This window comes from Phyllostomus hastatus, unplaced genomic scaffold, assembly GCF_019186645.2.
Source record: "Phyllostomus hastatus isolate PE091 unplaced genomic scaffold, TTU_PhHast_1.1 phas_scaffold_585, whole genome shotgun sequence".
NCBI lineage: Eukaryota > Metazoa > Chordata > Mammalia > Chiroptera > Phyllostomidae > Phyllostomus > Phyllostomus hastatus.
The window spans coordinates 15,417,697-15,426,785 of record NW_025334037.1 but is presented as its reverse complement, the minus strand read 5'-3'; the positions used below and the strand labels follow the sequence as shown (position 1 = coordinate 15,426,785).

The 9,089-nt window shown below is 40.1% G+C and overlaps 1 non-coding gene across 1 annotated transcript; it reads right to left on the bottom strand.

Moving 5' to 3' along the window:
- Positions 1 to 1,783: 1,783 nt before the first annotated feature.
- Positions 1,784 to 1,848, bottom strand: LOC123810256. The gene has a single exon (XR_006784219.1). It is a non-coding gene; the product is annotated as a small nucleolar RNA SNORD44 (small nucleolar RNA).
- Positions 1,849 to 9,089: the final 7,241 nt, after the last annotated feature.

Here is a 9,089-nt window from a genome sequence, read left to right as displayed (position 1 = left end):
TGTCATGAAGGCATAATCCTGGATACCTTCCTGATGACTGAAGTTCAAGTTTGTAAGAGATCACCTCCATGTGACTACAAATTTTCCTTTACAGTGAACAGAGTCATTGATTCTTAGTGCTCACTGTGGCATCAATGCCCCACCCCTGAAACCTGGAGAAAAATAATAAAACTGAAAAACCATCTTAGCTAAGAAGCATAAAATATCTGCCCAGTTCACCACATTGTAAAAGAAAGTCCACTTCTGCTTGTAAAGTTTCCCAACTAACCACTTAATAATTGTCCTACTCAAATTCCGCTTTCAGCTCCCACACACTTATTTGATTGTTTGCAGATGAGTGGCTTATCAGACAGATTGAAGAATGGCTCACTAGCTGCTTTTGTAAACATTAGCCAACTTGGCCAAGGAGAGGTATACTTACAACTCAGTTTAATGTCGAGAATAACAATGAAACTAATAAAGTGCAACTACCATGTATCGAGCAGTTACTATATGCCAAATAATCTGTTCTGTACTCCACATGGAGTATCTCTGAACCTGACATCTAAAACTGAGTTTATATCTCTTCTCTTACAATCTGTGATTATTTGACTTTTACTAGATCACTCAACCAGCTCATCTATAAAATCTGCACAAGGATATCTGACCATTCTGGTTCTCAGGATTGTTGGGAGGATTGACTATGATGCTATAGACACATGGACTCTGTCAAATACAGACTTCTATACAGGATACATTGTTTCATCTTGGTTATCAGTTCTCTACCAGTACCCAGCAGAAGTATTCATGGGTTCAACTAGTTCAGTGATAGATGCTAATAAAAACTACTACAGTTGTAAGGCCTGAGGAATTTTTGCCTGGGAAGAGAAAAATGTGTTTTTATCATAATAAAAATATGATAAATACATGATAATATAAGAAAGAAATACATTATTCCCACTGCATGTAGAACATTAGCTTGAGGTTCTCTGATGTTGGATAAATCCTATGATTCCCAAACTCCTTATCATTTAAAGTGGGGCACACTATCAACCGTGACATAGGGTTATGATGAGAACTAAATAATACAGGATATATAAAAGCAAGTTACAAAACTGAAAACCACCTGGACATGACATAATTATTCTTTCTGTGTATCTGAATATTCACAGTTCCTGTAATGTAGATAATTTAGACTCTATAACTTCTTAAAATTAGCACTTATAAAGCTCCCAGAATGTATGTATTTTCTATTCCATGAAAGAAATCATTTCACTTAATCTTTAATAGTGTATAACATTTCTAGACAAATACAAACTGGGCTACCAAAACATGTAGTGTGTCATAAAATGTCAAGCAAATGTGCACTATGTATCCCAAAGAGCCTCCCAAAGTAGTGTTTGTAGCCTGATCTCACTTAACACTCCTGACATATTCCCCACCCCACACTGGACAGGTGAAATTCTTCTGGCTGACAGATTGTGTTTGCAGAATAAATTAAACACGATAAATAGTGATGTTGAGTTTTGTCTCCACCCAAAAAGTATTTTCTTAAAGTTTATGGAATATGTTTTTAACAGAAATCAATCCTGCAATGCAAAATTAGCTTCTGGTTTGCAACTCTGTTGCCTTTGCTAATAAATATCTTCCAAGTTGTCTTGTACTGACATTGTAACTAGTAAAACACAGAAAGAGAGAGGGGAGGTAGGGAGAGAAGAGAACAGGAGATAAGAGCTGTACAAATTTTTGGTGAATAAATTTCAAATACTCTCTAACTGTATTTTCTTATTTATTTCCTTCCTGAAATTAGGTAGAGCTAATAACTAAGACCTTCACATTCAGTCAGTAATTTCCTTATTTCTATATAGTCTCTTATTTCTACCCCAGAGGAGTCTGGCATGGCAGAAAGACTGCAAACAGCAGCACTAGGGGTTTGAAGATGGGTTTGAATGCTACCTTCATCTCCTAACCTAAGGCCATCAGACCCCCACCCTCAGCCTCATCTCTAGAGTGGGTACTGTGTTCACTATTTCTTATTGCGATCAGGATAAGTCATGAAAGCACTAGTTTACTGTTCTTACTGAGTGAATAGCAATGAATGAATATCTACTTCCTCTCTCTTTTTTCAGTCATCAGCTCATTCATTCATTCATTCATTTATTCATTGTATACAATGTAAATGAAGTGCAATATTTGGGGACACAGATATTAGTATGAACTGCATCTAAATGTCAGATTCTTCATCTGTAACCTTGGGTTCAATTAAGTGCCTCTGAGCCTGCCCTAGGGGTTAAGGGTAGGGTGACTGAAGGAAAAGGATGAACTCATGGCAAAGTTCAGAGCTCCTACCCTCTGCCTTCAACTGTAGCTGCTCTATGTTCATCCTGGTTATAAATCAAGATTTCATACAAGATATCCCAGTTAAGAAATAATACCACTGGTGTGAAACAAAGGAAAGAAAATCTCTGGACCAGTCAAATAGTTAATGATAGCTTTCCATTTCTGTTCTAGTTTCCAGTAATTCGATGTATTCCTTAATGAGTGAGTAATCCTGAAGACTCAGTTTTTCAGGGAGCTACAAATGCTATGGGGCTTACAACATGGTTCCTACTGTAATGGTTCTCACAGTCTCATAAGGAAGATAACACATCTGCCCAGGACTGTTGGGAAATCATGAGACAGTATGAGTGCCACTGTGAATGGGGTAGTGGGAAGGTGTGGGAACTCACAAATGGGAGAGGAACTGAAGACCTAGTATAGTGAGGGCTCTCAGGTGGACAGGAAAGGGAGAGGATTTGGGTTGGTAGAGAGGATGGGACAGCCACATGCATTGGTGGATATAGCATATGCAAACATGCAGAGTGAAGAGAAGGACATGAGAATGTGGAGAGCAAGACCAATAAAATGGCATTGGTTTGGCCAAGATAGCATAAAGTATATAAAACAAAGTGGAGTCACTCATGTCAACCAAGATGGCTGCCAGTCCACCTTGACACTTTGATTCATGAGGGAAACTACCTAAGTCAGAGCAGACACATCTGGCAAGGAGACATATCTAAGATATCTGCACAGGTGATCAGAATAATCATGACTGCAGAGTAGGACCACATATCAATAGGCTACTGGGGAAATTCCACACTTGCCATCAGGGATGCCTAGACACTTATCAAGAGACCCAGAAGGGTGAGTCCATCACTTTCAAGGTATAACTGAAGCAGGCTCCCGACCACTGTTGAGACAGCTGAGCTCCACACACTAGAGTACTGCTGATATCCCTTGGCATCGGCCGCTGGAGGCTCTGCCCTGCTAGACTGACGACTTCATCTGCCCTGCTGCCCACCTGGCCCTGGAGGTCCTTCCTTGCAAGATGCTGACTTTGCCCACCATGCTGTCGGCTGGACCTGCAGACTGAGACTTTGGGACTCAGGTCCATTATTCCCCATTGATTGCTCTGTGTGTGTGTGTGTGTGTGTGTTATATTCCTCTAAGATTATTAGAGTGTGAGTAGGATATTAATGTATGTTGATGCTCTACTTTGAGTGAACTGCATTCAATAAAGCTGATTGAGTAGCATAGTTCCTGTGTGTGACTCTTGTCTATTCCTTGGTGTGGGGCTGCTCAGCCCCACTGGCAGTTAGGCAGCTAACTGATCAGTTCCCTGGCTGACTTATAGGAAAGACTATATCACAAACATATGCTCATGACAGAGAGGTACAGGAACCTCCAAGAGATGAGCTATTTCCTACTAGACAGTGATGAGCGGAGACGTTGTTTTATAAGGCCGTAAAGGATAAGCAAAGGCATTTGGAATTTATGATAATCAAGTCCAGTGGGAGTTGTTTTGAATAGGACATAATAAAAATCATGTTTTAGGAAGCTAAATCTACTGATTTTTAAAAAATTGGGATAGAAAAACCAGGGTTCTAGCCAAGGAACATTTCAATATTCCTCACCTTACTTTGCAGCATTTGACATTTGCAGCATGTGATCCCTTCCCTGACACAGTTTCGTCACTTGGCTTATAGGACACTGTGATCTTCTGGTTGTGCTCCCACCTCACAAGCTGGTCTGGTTCGCTGATTCCTCCCATCTCTCCAGTCTTGATCTTAGAATGCCTTGGGGCTCAGCCTTTGGGCCTCTTCATCTTTCCAGGTACATGAACTCTCCTGATTATTTCATCCATTCCAATGGCTTTTAATACTATCTATCTGCTATGCCTTCCAAACTTAACTTTCCCACACAAACCTCAGCCTTGACCTCCACGTTGTTGTAAACACTCAGACGGAAATTCCTCAAGCATCCTCCTCTTACAAAATGGCAACTCCTTTTCTCCAGCTGCTCAGGCCAAACCGTTGCAGTCATCCTTGCCTGCACTTCTTTTCTCACCCATGTCTAACCATCAGAAAACTTCCTTGGCTCTACCTTCAAAATATATGCAGGATCTTGACACTTCTCACATCCTCTACCACTCCCAGGCTGGTCCAAGCCACCATCATCTTTCCCAGGGTTACTGCAATAGCCTCCAAACTGGTTTCCTAACTTTTCCACCCGTCTTCCTAGAGTCTATCTCAGTATAGCAGTCAGATTAATTCTGTTCAAGTGTAAGTTAAATCATGTCTTATCTCTTCTCAAAATGCTCTGATAGCTGCACCTCTCACTTGGCAAAAAACCCAAATTCCTTACAATGGTCTTCTGGCCCCTGCTTGCCTGGCCCCTGTCTCCACATCTTCAACTTCTTCTCTACTTTACTCATTCTCACCTCAGAGTGTTGCTGTAAACTGCTCACTCTCTCTGGAGTGTTCTTCCATGAGATATCCATGTGGCCTGTCATATATATATGCTCAGAACATGTAGCCATCACCCCCTGCATCCCCTATCTGCTTTTCCAGCATTATCTTCCTCTGTGGCTCTTAAGCTGCCAGTATACTTGCTGTTTTTTAGTGATTTATTTTATGTATTTGCTGACTTTCTAGAAAGTAAGCTTAGTGAAGGCGGGACTAGGTCAGTTTTGTTTGCTCCCATTTCTTGGTGTCTAGAGCAGTGACCATAGTAACGACTTAGCAAATAATTATTAGTAAATGAACATATTTAAGTCTATAAGGATTTTACTATGGTGGCAACAGTAGCTTGAAGGAAGAAAAAAAGGAAAGAGAAATTTAAAAATTAGAAGTTCGAAGTGGCCTGCTGGAAATAAGTGAAAATGAAGGAAAAACCCTGTGGTTTTCACACTAGCAACTCCCTGTCACTCAGACTTCTCATTGTAGGTACATAAAACTGCCATTCACATAGGTGTCCCCTTTTCTGAAAGTAAAAATGACATAAATAAAAAGAAGAAAGCCTCCTATATTAAAAAAAAAATCCCTTTGCATAAGGCAGATCTTCACAATGAGTTAACAAAGACAAAAAAAGCAACCCAGAACTTTTCAATTTTAAAAAACTTTTGTATACTTTTTCAAGAGAAAGTTATTGTTCCCGTTGTTGGGCAAGAAAATAGGTCCAACTGTTAAATGACTTGCTCAGAAAGAACAACATGACTTGAGCTCAGGGAGCCTGATGATTTTGTTGGTATTTACCTAAGACAGAGACCGACATTTAGTCAGCACTGAAAACAGGCTTGGGAAACTGAGTAGGACTAAAATGCATGGGTACAATTAAGAATTCAGTCTATATCACAGCATCAAAAGGCTACAATCTTCACTACTTTGATGGTTTAACACACAAGAGTTATATTTTTTAGATGATGTCATATGTTACACAAGTAGTTGTAAACAAAAACTTTGGTAATACCTAAAGTTTATGCTAAGTACAGTACAACAGATAGAAATAAATGACAACATGCCATAAACATAAGAAGAGCTCAATAAATACGTATTTATTAATTTAAAGACATGTGGTCTCTTGCCTTCAAGAAACCTCCAATCTGAATGGGAAGGCAAAAGCTACATACTAGGGAACAACTTTGAAAAACCTGATATATTACACAAATAAATTATCAAAAAGATAAGAAAGACAGAAAGTTCTATAGACAGTCATGGTGGGAAAAAAGTAATGTAGGCAGACAGTCTTTAGGTAATGAAATAAACTAATTTCCTTTGGGGAAATAAAAGGAAGAGAGTTACAAATTGATCAAGTGGCAGGTGGGAGTTGGGGGTAGGATAAGAACATTCCAGGAGAGGATTATCAAAAGACTATATTCCAGAACATGTAACAAACAACATAATGAAAAACATATGACTCTTCCCAATTCCAGAGAAAGACACCATCTCCCAGAAGATACAATAGCTAGAACTTACTTGAGAAAGAGCTTCTGGATCCTCAAGTCTCGCCAGTCTCCCTGGGAGAGTAGATAGGTGGCAGTCGCCTCATTTTTAACTTCTTCATGTTACAGGAAAGAGCCAAAGCCACAGAGAGATAGAGAGAAGGAGCAGCTCTCCAAAAGTCCTCCTGCAAACTAGAGGAAATGAAATCATTGAGTAGGGAGAAGGGAGAATGGAATACTTCTAACTCTTAGTTTGGCTCAGCAAAGCACCTTGCTTTAATAAAAATGAAATCTTCACAAGTTATACATATTTAATTTTCTGATTCAAAGATGAGTCAGAAGAGGAAAACAATACTTGTGAATCTTTCATTGGTAGAGAGAGATGTTTTCTAAAGTGTTCCCAAAGCTTTCTGAGGTCAGACTCATCCTGAGGTCGCAGTAACACAAAGGATTTGTATTCATAGACGTGGCTCAATGAGACCAAAGTAATCATAATTCTTATGTAGTAGATGTCATTAATCAATAGGAGGGGATATAAACAGTCACACTCTTCCCTCCCTGTGCCAGGAAAGAGAATGGCAGTCCATTTCCGGACACATGCCACAAGCCAGCAGAGTGGCTCATCTTGTGCCAAAATGCCACAGGGATGTGAGGGGTAAAGAAAGAAATGAGACTGTATCAGGCCAAGAAAGCAGTGGCCACCACAATCAAAACAAGCCTTTTCTAATAGCTACAATAATAAGGGTTTTGCTGAATCAGAGGCCTTTTGAGCTGGAAGGTGCTGTAGTCCAAACCCTTCATTTTACAGATGAGCAAACTGAGTCCCAGAGGAGGCTATGATGGGTCCAAAGTTAGAAAGCAAGTGAGAGGCAGAGCTCGACACAGAGCCAAGATCCCCAGAACCGGGTTCCTCTATTGCACTGCCTTTCATAACAATTGCACTAATAATGAAAATGTACCAACCAGCTGCAATTCAGAAACCATTTGGACGTTGGCATTGGAATTTAAACGATCACCCCTATAGAAATCATGGTGTGTGTGGTGACAGTATGGGGAACAGTGATGGGGACTTGAAGGGGTTGGTGGGTAATGACAATAGCTTCCAGGTTAGCCTTAAAGCTTACTAAATTTGTAAGCTATTGGAAGCTATTAAAAATCTCATTACAGTCATACCCATTTTATAACATTTCTATGCAACAATGCATTGGAATACTGGTATAGGAGGGAGGCATAGACAACATACCCTGATGGCAACCACTTTTCCCAGAGCATCTCGGGAAACCGAGGCTCTGGATGGAGGAAGAGTAGAGGAGATAGCCATCTGGTCCAGTAACATCTTAGCTCCCCACATCACCAGGAAAGGCAAGTCTGTTACTCTCTAGTTGTCCTGATAAGAGGATAAAAGGGAAGCCAACCAAAGGGCAGAGCCAGGCTATGCTAAGTCCCAAGATGTAGACTTTAGTAATAGGGCTGGTTCTCCAAATCCAGGTATTTGACTGACCTGCTACGTGATCTTTCCACTGAGCTGGACTCTTTTACATAGTTCAACCTATAAACAACAGCTGGAAGCTGTTAAATGGCTAGGGAGAATGGGGTGCAATAGAACTAACACCAACAATAAAAATAACAAATAGCTAACGATTATTGTTTACCTTCTGTGTGCTAGGCAGTATGCTAACCATTTTATATACTTTATAAATAATCTTTACAACACCTTTTAGGTTAATGATATTATACCTATTTTATAGAAGAAGAAACTGTGACTCAGTTAAACAACTTATTCAGCCATCGATGATAAAGAGATGTAGGATTCTAACTCAGGGCCATCTGACTCCAAAGTCTAATCTTTCAGACATGCCATAAAGTAAAGCACCCAGGTCATATTGGATTCTGCCTCTGGCATAACTAGCCATGGATACCACCAAATGCCACAGCCATTTCTACTCCAGATGTCACTGAGCTAGGATGTGATAAACACGCTAGGATGTGAAATATTTTCATTTATCAAATACATTCATCAAATGACTGTCCATAAGGAACCACACATTGTGGAAGGTGCTAGAATGACAAGACAGACACAGTCCCCACCCTCATAAAGTATTTCAGAACCATATCTTTGCTAGTCTTCTCCATCAATACTTCTAATAAGAAACTCTAGACCATGTATTTGTTTTTGATTGACGGCAACCATATAACCTGGCTTTTTCAGGCCTGTTTTTATTTTGAAAACCTACTACTTTGTCAAAGCATTTAGTCAAGATCCTAGCTTATTACTGTATCAGCATTTTCACACTCTAGTCTTTTGACCCATGGTTTCTCTTGGCCTTCTAGTTTACCATAAGTACTTCTGCCAAATTTATTTCCCTGAAGTCATAGCTCTTTGTTGACCCTGTATTAACAGATGAAGAAACGAAGGCTTAGAAAGTTTAAGAAAATAGGCAAGTGAACACCACAACCAAGAAGTAGTAGAGAATGATTCAGAGCCAGGTCCATCTGACTTTGAGTCCATGCTCTTTTTCATCATGCCCCTTCCCCATTCTGGAAGCTCAACCTGAAAATCCTCATGTCATAGTTCATGGAGGATCAGTGTGCTGAGGGAACCTATTTTTAACTGATCAGAGGAAATGCATTTATAACTTCCAAAGAGGTCCGCCATTCAGGGACTGTGAGGAAAACACTCAGCTACAGGATGAAAAGGCAGAAGCTCCTTGGAACAAAAGAGAAGGGACAAGGGATCAAACACTCCCAGAGAAGAGGGGACACAAGATGGTAGCTAAGTCCTGTCTCTGAGGAAACCATGATCACATTTCTGTTAACAAGATGGCAAAGATCTGTGTCAGAACCTTCCTGC